The sequence below is a fragment of the Leucoraja erinacea genome, chromosome 17, assembly GCF_028641065.1.
Source record: "Leucoraja erinacea ecotype New England chromosome 17, Leri_hhj_1, whole genome shotgun sequence".
Classification (NCBI taxonomy): Eukaryota; Metazoa; Chordata; class Chondrichthyes; order Rajiformes; family Rajidae; genus Leucoraja; species Leucoraja erinaceus.
Window position 1 is genome coordinate 13108593 of NC_073393.1, and position 13989 is coordinate 13122581.

Genomic DNA, 13989 nt, shown 5'->3' on the forward strand with positions numbered 1-13989 from the left:
ATAGTTTGAAAAGTGTTATATTCCCATCTCCCTTTAAAGGGTGGGTTTTTGCAAAGTCTAGGAATCAAGGTGGTGTTAAAGCTAAAACAAAGTGAGGTACTGACAATTTTATGAGCCTCTAACTGAATAGAGGTGGGTTAGTTTATTGACCTCCCCCATTCAAGGGACCTCCTCTGCCCCCACACTGCCATCTTCTGTGTGACAGGAAGTGGCTGGGTTTCAGTTCAAGTTTCGGACCTCTAACATCACAGACATATTCAATATTGGGAATGCAGCAAATGGAGAACTGTAAGTCACGTACCTCAGAGGAATGTCACACAACAGACATTGTGCCCTAATAATGGACCCCAAACAGTCAAGGTGCCCCGCCAGAGTGCCCACAACAGTCAGACACTGTATCCCAACAGGGGGCCTGTAACAGTCAACCGCATGCACCCCAACTGGGAACTAATTAAGTCAGTCGATGTGCCCCAGAGGACCCACAGTAGTTAGACTCTGCACCCCAATAATGAATCCACAAGTCAGGCTCAGTACACCCGAGGACCCACACCAGTCAGTCTCTACATCCCAGATAGACATTCAAGAGTTGCGTCATCTCAAAATTCAATCCCTAAATTAAGCGTTAAAGATGATTTGAAGGTAGTGTAAAATAAACTGGAGACAGAATGTGGGAATGTGTAGATTTTATTTTCCATAATTCCGAAATACATACTATACATCAACATACAGGATATTGTTTGTTTAAAATGAAGTTCATTTTTTTGGTGTTAATTTCGGATCAACTTCTACTCAGTAAATATAAAAAGCATATGCCTGTAAACATTTAACATTTTTCAAGAAACTGCATTACGTACAAATCCCATCCGTTCTCACTGGAACCTGGTGAAAGCCTGCTTACAGTGCAGTGTAAAATACACTAGGACAGCTGAAAGATTATCCCATTATATTCAAGTCCTTAAAAAAAAATTGACTCGAAAATTAATGACACACATCTATACAGTATTTTTCACCTTTGAAAAGTCTGCTTTTGTTTAGATGTGCTGCTATTCTTTTCAAATACTGCTTTAAAGTCCAAGGATCCATGCCATATTTTAAATGTATGCATTAGTCTGAAAAAGAAAGCTAGGGTTTACATTATCAGATGCAATCACCTTGGGTCACTTCCACCGATCTGGCTACATCAGCGCCATCTTTACACAAAGACATAAAGACAACTCTTTGAATAAGGCAACACCCGAGTCACACAGAATGATTGTACAGCAAGTGAAGCAGAATACACGCCATTTGTAATTCATTTTGTGATTCTGCTTGGTTAAGCTTTATAACACATCTACTTTCCCCCTTCCCCGGCTCCCCTACATGCATCTGACCAGATAATATTTAGTGGGGCAACATGTGCGTTCACAAGGATGACTAGGATTTATGAGTAGCTCCCATGTACGCTCACTGTTCGCCATCAAGCTTTTTGATTGCGTATAATGCTCTTGTTAAAGAATAAAGCAAGTTAGATGTTTTCTTTACTGGGCTCAACATCTGAAAGCCAAGTACATTTTACTGTGGAGAATGAGGGAAATAAAGAGGCAGAGGCTGCTTCATCTGCGTTATTCCACTGTTACATTGTGGAAAATATTAATTAAATTGCTGAAGCATTTACAACTAAACGCTACGAACCGTAAAGAAAAAAAAAACGTTCAACTAATTAATGCTATTAATAATGAAAACTAAGAATTTCTAACTATGCCAGGATATTGTCATAGATATCACAATAGAGAGACATGTTGATTGAATGAGTGGTTGGCATTTGATTTCACAGTAAAGGAAGACTTAAATACAGCGGTACTTTGGAAGGAAACTAAAAATAAATGAATGTGAGAAAGAGGCAAATAACAAGACAGGAATAGATAAATCTCCAGGATCTAGTGGCTTTCAACCCATGAAGTGAGAAAATGGAGATATCAGTCAAAAACTTTCAAACTTTTCATGCATTAGCAATGGTGCCATTGGAACCATAGATTTGGAACTGTTAAAGATACTGTAGCAGAGATTGCAGGCCTCCCTGCCTGACTGTTTATCATCAGCTGTGTGGCAGCTACTCAAAACAGTCATCAGGATAGACCGGCTGAATATATGAGCCTTTAACTTGGCTTGGAAATTGGTCAAGAGGGAGAAGGGATTAAAGGTAGTAAACTGATTAACCGATGTAACATGTGATACCCTATTCCATTTCAAAAGGCCGATTCACTGCGTGGGGTTTGTTCAGGGGTCCCAATTTCCCATTATTACTTTAATGATTCAGATTAAATAAAGCAATTATCTGGATGACACTAAACAGGGCTAGGCAGCAAGAAGAGCAGAAGGTCAAAATGATCATAGATTGTTTAAGTGTAAGGTATAACTACAGTAAACAGAATTTACAATTGGACAGTTGGCAGATCTTCCCCTTAAAAAGCTAAGAAAGATGAACTGCAGAATCTTCTACACCTTAAACAATGGTGAAATATTGATTTGGGAGTCCAAGTAGATGAATTTTATTACATATCATTCCAGTTAACTGTGAGATGGGAGAAAGGGCTGGATTATAAAATGTGAACATATATATTTGTGTACAGCTGGGATACAGTGTTAATATTTGCACCCTTTTCAGGAAGAATTTAATCATCTCAGAAGGAGTGCAATGCTGATGAATGAAAATGAGACTAGATTTAGGGGATTCAATTTGAATTGCATAAACTTGATATGTATTCCCTAGAGCATCGGACATTGTTTTACCTCACTTAGATCACTGCTTAGTCTTGCTTGTTTCATACCTAATAGTGGAGGACTCAAGACCAATTAGAATTTTACAATATCTCAAAATTTAGAATCAAGCTATTTGGAAATGTGTGAAGAACTGCAGTCTGGAACTATAGTGAGCAAATGTACCCTGCCTTCCCTCTACTTCACTCAACCCGATCAAAACTTGCAGAAAGATAAAGTTGTTAGGCAAGGGATGTGGAGCAAAAGTGGATACATTAAGCGGCAGGATACTTTCATCTAATTCATGGCACTTGCTATTGGTGATTGTTCAGTACAATAATACAATTGGATATGTCAGAAATGAATATAAATCTTTAGCTATGTAACATTTATAAGTGGCTTGGTGCTAAAGTGACATTTTGTTGCTCACTTTTTTTAAAGCTGGTGTCCAGATAGTATATGTGGGACAGTGTTATTTGTAAGTGGACACCCAGTGGTCAATTAGAGATGATGACACTTGAAGAGTGTATTTTTAATCACACAAGCTTAAACTACCCTTGAGAGATGTTAACATGGTAATCAGATACTTATTTTTTTGCATGCCAACAATTTAATTTCTTCAATTTTAAAACCAAATATGAGATCACAAAATTCATCTTCAACCTATAATTCATTGCGAGGCAAATATAACACATGTAAAATTATTTATTGGTAAATTAGCATAATGTCAGCAAAGCATTTTACTTATTTAAATAGAGCATAATTTTCCCCCACGGTAGCCGTTTTATCTTCTCACTTCACCTGCCATCATTTGAGGCTGCCAAAAGTTGGCTTAACTCCAAACCTCTCTACCAGAGCAGCTGATAAGCCCTCTGAATCAATGTGGCCTGTGGTGGCGTACCTGTTGAATTACACTTCCCATCTGAGGGGAAGTGATGAGTCCTGGCTTAGCAAAAACCACCAAGGGCATCATGCGAGAAATGACCAACTCTGTCCCACATTCTGTGGTACTGCTCCTTGTATATAGCCTTTCATAAAAATTATATTAAAAACTATTGGTAGAAACATTTGTGGGATTTTAGATTCATTTTTTTATATTGTAATCATTTACCAACCCACAATTTCTGATGAGGATTGCAACATATGTTTTACATTTCAAAATATTACAGGGCCTAGGTATTTTCAATGTATTCTCTTTTTAATTCCTTTTAAAAACATATGTGTAATGTTTACATAGGGATGTTTAACATTAAACCAATTGACTTGATTTCATAATTTCTATTTAACTGGGCTCCTCAACTGTACTCGTAGATGACGGAAATAGTTTAATGCCAAACCTAGTGCAGTTAGACTCAGACAGTGCAACAAACCACAGTGCACTGCTGAAATAAGGGCTCAGCTCTTACACATTTGTCAAATGTCAAAAATACAGCTGCAGAGGATAAACTGCAAAGACCTTTTGTGGGTAGAGAAGAAAGAGAACTGATGCCATTTTAGACTTTTTGCTTCATTATTTCCTTCTCACATTTAAAGTGAGAATTCTCAATTTTTGAATTGAGATGTGATATTCGTGAGATTTAAAAGAGAATATTTTAGTCGGGTCAACACACTGGGAATAACCAATCTCCCTCGTGTCCAACAAAAATATTAAAGACAGGCCATAATTAATATTTAGAAAAGGCTGAAAATGAATAGGCTCAATGAGAGCACCAAAAATGGTTAAACTCAAGGCACTGCAACTGCATAAATCAGAGTAATAATAATTACACAAAGCATTCAAAATTAAGCATATAGATTTAGATTTACGTTTCACAACGATCACCTTGAAAAACAGGACAACCTAGGTGAGAATCTGTATCAGATTAAAAGCAGTGCAAAAGCATCCAGTAAATTAAAATAAAATATAATACACGATAAACAAAAAGTGCATTACTTTAAGTCATTATAAATGTGCTGTGTATTGTGCAACATCTTTAAATCAAAGCTTTATTTTAAAAGAAAAGTTCCTGTTTCACTGGCTCTCTGAACATCTTCATATGGGTAAACGCGCCCTTTACGGAGACTTCACCAGTGTGACATCTGGTTAACTCATTCAAATAAACAGAAAACACAGTGAAACCATTACGTAATGTAAAAGCAGAGGATAGAACAAAACACACGTTAAAAAAAGCAGCAATACCATCCTGCTATGCAAGTCAATCGCTGTACATATGGGAAAGCCCGTAACCCACCACATCAAAACATTAATTTCACAATGACTGTACAGAGTTCCAGGAAGTGCTAGATCTACTCACATTTCTAGGAAAAGCACACATTTCTTGCAGCAATGTATCTCACACTCAAACTTTCTGCTCGTCATGCAGTGACTGAAAGTACCCCAAACTGCTAGCAGCATAGTCTCAAATGTTTTTTTTGAATACTAGTGCAATTTCATATTGTGATTCCAGAATCAGCTGGCAACCACCATTTTTAATAGAAATGCTGGTGTGCATGGTCCTCATTTTCCTTCTAAATATTCAGTCTACAAATCCAATTTGCTTTCTTTCTTGAAAAACTTAATCTCTGATCTGTTTGTCTGAGGGTTCATCAACAATAATGGAAAACAAAATACCATTTTGTTTATTAGTAAATGCTGCAGCAAGGGTCAACTCCCTGATAAAATGGTTGGCTCTACCTAGCAAGTTTAGGTTTGTCGAGGTCAGCGGACTGGCTCTGCTCGGGAGCTCTACAGGATCACAGAGCACGGGATCATGAGTCCTGGTCTCAGTTACTCCTGTCAACTTGCAAAACCTTGTAAACACATTGCCGGGTAGCAGCAACACTCCACAGCTCTGATCAAACACTCAGAGCCCTTGTTGCTATAACATGGCTGTTCAATGTCACTGTAGTCCCTAAAGAAAGTGGAGAACTACCCATATCTGGGTCACGTGCAGGTCCATTGCATTTCCTGAGACTTACTTGAAGCCTATTCAACCAAAGTAGTAAAAAAAAAAATTATGCCATGCTATTTAGTTCACGTGTGAAGTTGTTTGTGGCAAAATAAGATCAGGAAAGGGAACTCTTTATTCAGTTTAAGTTTTGTCTAACATAAGTTAATGTAAATGCTAATTCAATAGTTTATTGAACATCGTGATGGTACACCATATCAAAACACCTCAACAAACAAAGAGAGCATCTTTCCCAGGCTGTTATTAATACACTGGCCTGAATATTCAGGCTACATTTCAAGCTGAAGTAAAATTGATATCTTTAACAGCAGGACAGATTCACTCATCTCTGGTGGAAACTGAAGCCATAAAATTTCCATAAGGGCTTTGGGGAGGAAAAGATTTCAACTGTTTAAGAATGAATGTGCCGTTCTGTAGCACAAAGTTGCAGAGCTCAAGAAGACAGAGTCCATGTTCAAATATTAGTGCAGAGACTTTCTGGCGGAAAACCGTTGACAAGGAAGAAATCCTTGCAGAACAATAGCGAGGTCTGTTTTTTGATAAATTTTGGCATCATCTGTCACAAAGTGGGATGGAAGGAAATCGGGAGAGTGCTTGTGCCTGTACACACATCAGCAAGAACACGCTGACTACACTGGACACTGTGTAAACACATCATGGACACAACTACAAGCCCACAGACACTCAATGCTTTACATTCTGGCATTTTCAGAACTTGGTCAACACATGTGAAATTCCACTCTCCTTTGCTATTGTAACCCTGTTGTGGTTGCCTCCTTGGAGTAATATCCCAGAGACCTGTCTTTTGCACAGCACTCTCAAATCCAAAAAGCAATCATGCTCTGTTTGGCTAGTCCTTTTCCTCTTTTTATTCCATATAGGCATTTCATTAATTGAATCAGTTGACAGCCGTTACATTATTCTAGGGCTGACATGATCATTCCACTGCCCGTTGACCTTCACATACTTCCTCCTTTATCCTGGTTTGGGATGCAGAAATTTGGTTTGGTGCTTTTTCTTTCTGCTGTGCAAAACCGGTGCTGGAATTTTCAGTTTTGGGGTAAACCGACCATTTCAGATTCTTAACCTCCAGGTAAGGGTTTAGCCAAAGTGAGCAAAGCGCTCTGAAAGAAAAGAAAAAGGCATTACTTTAGATATCGTCCAGAAACTGGAACATATATTAGTTTAGAGATACAGCATGGAAACCGGCATTTTGGCCCACCGAGTCCATGCCAACCGTTACACTAGAGTTCACCTACAAGGCTCACAACAGCGTACATCACTGAGGTGTCTACAAACAAATGTATTCTGAAACAAGCTGCCATTTATTTTGATTGATTAAAGTCACATGGGGGTGATTGCAGTACTGCAGAATTTAACATATTCATAAATCTTTGCCTGGACACTGATTGAAGTTCTTGGAGGTTTTCAGCACTGTAAAAATCTGCTACTGAATAACCACAAAGAAAAAGGTTCGAAGGATTTCAAATTAAAGCATATTGAGGTATAGAACCATTAAACACTCTGGGGACAAGGTTAATTTGCTTGGTTGGATAAATGGGTTGAAGCAGACCACAACTAAAAGAAAAACAAACCATAAAAACAGAAACAATTGCAATCTGGATTACTTAAGGGCCACACAGTGGTACAGCTGGGAGAGCAGCTGCCTCACAGCAACAGAGGTGAGTTCAATCCTGGCCTCGGGTGCTGTCTGTGTGGAGTGTGCAGTGTAGAAAAACTACCCATCAGGTTTACCAATGATGGAAAGATAGGAGGATTGTAATGAATGTAGATAGAAGCACTGAATTACAGAGACATTAATGGAATTAGTGAACAGGCAAAATGGATTACAAAAGAGGCAAATGCAACAGCATCAACTACGGATGCTAAATGGACAAAACATGAACTAAAACCTGTGGGTGTCTATGGGCATATATCCATTCATCATTGAAATGAGTAGGTATGGAAAACTGTCCCCATGGGATGCTAGCCTCCACATCAGGAAGATCAAAGAACAAGGAGACAGAACTTATGCTGCATTCACGCAAAACCCTGGTTACACTACATCTGGAGTTCTGTCAAAAATTCCAGGCATCACACTTTAGAAAGGGTGCAATAACCTTGGAGATTGCACAACAGGGATGATACATGGTTTCCAAGGGTTAGAGTTTGAGGAGAGATTCCAGATAATTCAATCCATGTTTTTGTAAATTAGAAGATTAAGGGAAGAATCGATTCAGTTTTTAGCCATATTTCCGTGTTTAATCCTAACCATCTATACCTTAAGGCAAACAAAACCCAACAGAGAAAGGGGGCAACAAATGCCTCATGGAAGATTAAAAAAGCAAAACCACTGTGTGCTTGAAAAAAGTGCTTTGTCCCAGTTCATCAAGCTTTCCCTTCTTCTCTATCGCTGGGTCCTGCCCTCATTCCCCCTTTTGCCCATCTGAAGAATGTGCGAGGAAAACTGTGCAACTGGGTTTCCCAACATGAAGTTCTCCATTCAAGGACCTTCCCTCAGAGGCAACAATATATAAGGTTTATCCATAAATTTGTTGAAATATTTAAATCAAATTAAGTTTTTGTTCAATGTAAAAAAAGATCTTCAGGTATCTCCATCCTAAACAACTTCAGCTCAAAGCAAAATAATTTTGGTAAAAACTCTTGGATTAGCTACATCATGGCAGATGGCATATAGTTTGACTGTAATTGGATGTTGAGCTCACATTGTTTGATTCTGATCTTACAGCAAGTTCAAATATTCCTAATGCAAATGTTAACAATTTTGGTTTCTCAATTTTTCATTAAATTCTAAACTCGTTGAGAAGATTCTTCCTGCAGGTACTTAATTTAACCTTTAAAGTTTATAGAAGGTTTCCATGTAGATTTTCTAAAACTCTAGCAATAGAAAATGAATAAGGCTCTATATTTCCAATATATTGACAAAAGGTTGACTTACCAACCTTTACTTTGTCTTTCTGCACCCTTAAAAATAATCTCACATCATACAAATGCAAAAGGGTAAATTTTCCACAAAACATAATAGGCTGTATTTTGCTCTCAGCAGTGAATGAATTGGGCTTAGCTTAGCTTTCATTACACTTGAACAAGAACAGAGATGTTTTATAGGACTCTGACTAAAACTTAAACTAAATATAAAACAGTTGCTTCTGTAGGGCATTTGAACTCTGTATGAACATGTTAAACAACTGTGAATGTACTCAGATGTCAATCAGAGTGAAAGACCATTTACAAGCTTTGAGTTTGAATCAGAAAACATCAATTTGAATTTTGAATTTAATTTCAAAATGAGAAAATAGAATATAAAGAGGGATAAAATGGTTTAAGTGAGAAGGATGAGGCATAAAGAAACTAGATTGTTTTTATTTAGTTTAAAAATAAAATCTACAGTAATAATTGAACACTAATAAGATTGCATCCTGGAGTGTGAGAGCTAGTTTTCAATGTCAGAAACTAATTAGGCAGTGATTAATATCCATTACACCATTAAAAATGTACACATACTGTGTTAAGGCCATTTTGGTTACGGAAATTCACTCTTACAGAAATTATGGGAATAAAGCAAGATTTTATTTTTTTACACATGGCACAGCTTTATGTTAGGTAAAATCACAATACAAATTATGTTGGTACCTGTAATGCAGGGACCACCTGTACTTAAATTGACAAGCTCTAACTTTTCCATCGGACCAAGAGCTTGTCAAATATGTACAATAACTTTAAGTAATTTCATGCATCTCAATACATGTGCCATTGAGATCCCATCCTTGTGCTCTCTCTGAAGCAACACATGTGTTCAACAATGTTTCCCAATTGCTGCAGTGAACTCAACTTATGCAGATACTTACGGTTATGTCTATATTACACAATGCCAAAGAACCAACAACAATCTAATCAAAATTCTACTCCTTCAATGGCACAGCCATTATCCAAGCCCCACATCATTACCATCTTAGGTAGGGGTGGTCACCCATTATGTTTCCGCAAGAAATAATTTCATTGGTCTGTCTTTGGTACATATGACAATTTTACTTCGGAGTCACGTGAGTGACTACGTGAAGAACCCACCCAGCGCGCAGGCGCGGCATTACGTCAGCAGTGCAACAGCGGCAGCAGCTGGAGCCAGGCTCTCCAGCTGCAGCATAAAGACGAGACCTCAGGTAAGTGCCTTTTTTGTTTCAGAGTCGCGCTAGAGAGAATAATGGCCTCTCGCAAGCGACCAGCCAGGAGGACTGCCTGCCCTACTCCACCCGAGGACGGGTCCATAGCGGGACGGCAGCCTCTCGCAGCGGAGGAGCTTTTTCAACGCTCCCGCTCACCCGACACCGAGCCGCCCCCAGTGCTGCAAATCTCAACGCCCCGCACAGGGAGGAAGGCGACACAGAAAACCGACCGGCCGGTGTCCTCCGATGATTCGGAGGAACGGGAACACTCTCCCCCACCAAAAAGGGGAGACGTTCGGATGAGCTGCATGAGGCAGCTCCTCGAACGTATGATTAATGAGGAGATGCGGCATCTCCCAGGAGGACGGGCTTTGGCCTCCTCCTCTCCACACCCTTCTGTACCCTCTATATTCGAGGGCAGTAAGGGAGGCCAGGACTGGGCTGGCCTATCTCAAGGGCAGGCGGAGGATATCGTCAGCATGCCGGGCGTGCCGGAAGAAGAGCTACTGGGTGTAGTGGGCCGATATGCGGCACCACCAACAACTGGGATGGTGTTGCCACCCAGAATGGCGGCAACTATAAACAGGCTGTCCAACAACCCGCTGCAGGACAAGGCTGTCCAGCAGGCCCTTGACAACTACATCGCGCCCGAAAATTGCGAGGCGCTGAGGGTCAAGACGGTAAATGGGCAGATCTGGAACCAGCTGGGGCAGCACATAAGGGCTCAGGAGGTAAAAATGCAGCGAGTCCTGAAGCTACACTCAGCAGCCGTCACCGCCTTTGCTCGGTCAGTTGGGGAGGAAGACCTGACCATACCCCAGCAAGATGCCCTCGCACTGATGTGCGGCACCACGTACGAGCTAAACAACCTACGGCGGGACAACATCAGGCCTGCCCTCAACCCAACATATGCGGGCCTCTGTAAAGCTCCAGCGCCCGAACGACAGGCGCTGCTATTTGGTGCGGATCTGGCCAAAAGGCTCAAGGAGTTGGAAGAGGCGGCAAAACCAGTAGGCCTCATGAGGGCAGGGCCAGGACCGAGCAGGGCGAAGACACCCAGTTGGCCGCACGCCTCGGCAGCCACCAGCAGATACCGAGCTGGTGAAAGCCTGGTGACCGCCTCCCACTACCCCCAGTGCTCTTTTTTAGAGCGGGGCCCAGGGCGGAGCCGTGGGAAGATGCGCCGCCCCACCGCAGCACCAACACGGACAACCTTGGGCCAGACCCACCGGAAACGACCCCACAAATGAACATGGAGGTAGGTGGGTCTGGTTCCTGTCAACATACACAGACAAAGGGTGTAGTATTAACAGGGGGACGTTTGAGGTTCTTCAAGCATGTTTGGTGCTCCCTTACTAACAATCAGTTTATACTCAACAGTATTAGTGGATACAAGATTGAATTCAAACCAGGCGTAGAACCGCCAGTTCAGCACATGCCCCAAAGGGTGTTCCTTCCCTCGGTAGTTGAGAAGGTAGAAGGACAAGCTGAACTTGATCGGCTCGTGGCTAAAGGCATCATAGAAATGACCACACACGAGCCGCAAGAATTTGTATCAAATATTTTTCTCAAAACTAAAAAAGATGGTGGATGTCGCATTATTATTGACCTGACATCACTTAATCAGTCTGTTGAGTATCAACATTTCAAAATGGAGACATTTGTCACTGCCAGACAACTGATCTCCAAGGGATACTACATGGCAAGCATAGATATCAAAGATGCTTACTATTTGGTACCCATTCATAAAGATTACTTTAAATATCTGAAATTTATCTGGAGGGGCCAGCTATGGCAGTACCGAGCTTTGCCCAATGGTTTAACGACAGCTCCCAGACTATTTACGAAAATTCTTAAAGTGGCCATGAAGAAATTGAGAGAATTAAAACATTTAGTAGTGGCCTATCTGGACGATGTTCTCATATTAGGAAGAACACGGGATCAAGCTGTCGCAGGAGTGTTAGCCACTAAACAACTCCTTGAAACTTTGGGTTTTATCCTCCACCCAGATAAATCAATATTGGAGCCTACTACTAACATGGATTACTTAGGCTTCACTATTGACACGATTCACATGACTGTCACTCTGCCCAGAAACAAAACAGTTTCACTCATTGAAGCTTGTAGCCATTTAATTGCCACACCGCAACCTAGAATACGGCATGTAGCCAGAGTTATTGGCTCTATAGTAGCAGCATTTCCGGCTGCCCAACATGGGCCCTTGCATTATCAAAATCTCCAAAGAGCAAGGACTCATGCATTACGCCTTCATAGGGGGCATTATGATCGCAAAATGGATTTACCCGCTGAAGCCAAATTAGAACTTCAGTGGTGGGTTGACAATATTTGGCACAGTCACAGTCCTATCACCGTAACCAATCCTAACATAACCATTGCAACGGATGCCAGTGCTTTAGGCTGGGGAGCTACTAACTCCAAAGACAGCACAGGTGGCAGATGGACTAATTCAGAGGCATCGCTACTACACTCACTGGGCATTAACTTTTTGGAAATGCTCGCCGCCTTTTATGGGCTAAAAGCATATGCATCTGGTATGCGACACGTGCATGTTAGAATTATGATCGACCACACTACGGCAGTATCTTATATCCAGCACATGGGTGGCATTAAATCAGTATCATGCGACAAATTAACTGCTATAATCTGGCAATGGTGTGTCGAGAGACATATTTGGCTATCAGCTGCCTATTTACCAGGCAAGCTAAATTTAGTGGCGGACACCAGGTCACGAAAATTCAACGACAACATCGAATGGATGTTGGACCCAAAATCATTTGCTAAAATTATCAAGCAATATGGTACGCCAGATATAGATTTGTTTGCGTCTAGGTTAAATCACCAACTACCCATGTATGTGGCTTGGGAACCAGACCCAGAGGCAGCAGCGGTAGATGCCTTCACGCTGGACTGGGGAAATTTCTTTTTCTATGCTTTCCCTCCCTTCTGCCTCATCAGTCGGGTACTCCAGAAAATTCAGGCAGACTCAGCCTCTGGCATTCTGGTCGTGCCCGACTGGCCTACCCAACCATGGTTCCCAATGTTCCACGACATGGTGGTAGAGACACCAATGGTCCTTCAACACCACCCCCAATTATTGACTCACCCGGTAACTGGCATTAGCCATCCATGCCACCAAAAATTGAAACTCCTGGTTTCCAGATTTTGAACAGGCCTTACCGGGGATTGGGGTTATCAGACAGAACAATCACCACCATGTCGGCATCCCTGCGATTTTCCACCAAGAAACAGTACCTGACCTTCATCAGGAAATGGGAACAGTACTGTCTGGACGCAGGGACATCCTACACGACGACTTCGATCTCGGATGTGCTGGAGTTCCTGGCCCACCTGCACCATGATCTCAAGATGAGCTACAGTGCCATCAACACGGCTCGGAGCGCACTGTCCGCATATCTAATGCCGATAGAACAGCATAGTGTGGGATCCCACCCTCTAGTCATCAGACTCCTTAAGGGGATCTTTAATACCAAACCCCCTACACCTAGATACACTCACATGTGGGATGTGAGTGTAGTTCTCACACACCTTCGAGGTTGGCCTCCGGTGGGATCCCTGAGCCTGGAACAGGCCACTTACAAAACCCTCATGCTCATGGCGCTTGTCTCAGCTCAAAGGGTCCAGTCGCTCCATCAGCTTAATCTAAACTACATGGTGACCACCCCAGATACCATTACTTTCACTATGCCGGGGTTGGTAAAACAAAGTAGACCAGGTACATCAAACTCCCCGATGATCTTCCGGGCTTACCCTCCAGAACCTAGGCTGTGTGTGGTGACCCACCTTCAACATTATCTAGACACTACCCAAACGCTAAGAGGGAGAGAGAAAGCCTTATGGGTTAGCCACAGGAAGCCTTTTGGACGGGTAACCAGCCAAACATTATCCAGATGGTTGAAACAGGTCCTCAGCATGGCAGGGATTAACACTAATGTTTTTAAATCCCATTCAACCAGGGCAGCGTCCACCTCAGCGGCGGATAGGATGCAGGTTCCCCTCGACCACATCCTCAGGGCAGCGGGATGGTCAAGGGAATCGACATTACAACGATTTTACAACAAACCGCTGATGGAACAGGACGT

The 13989-nt window shown here is 41.7% G+C and overlaps 1 protein-coding gene across 1 annotated transcript in view; it reads right to left on the bottom strand.

Moving 5' to 3' along the window:
* Positions 1–668: 668 nt before the first annotated feature.
* Positions 669–13989, bottom strand: part of znrf1 (zinc and ring finger 1) — a 177550-nt gene continuing 164229 nt past the window's right edge. Inside the window, exon 5 of the mRNA XM_055648577.1 lies at positions 669–6808. The gene's annotated coding sequence lies outside the window, so the exon portion shown is untranslated. The remainder of the gene's footprint in view (positions 6809–13989) is intronic.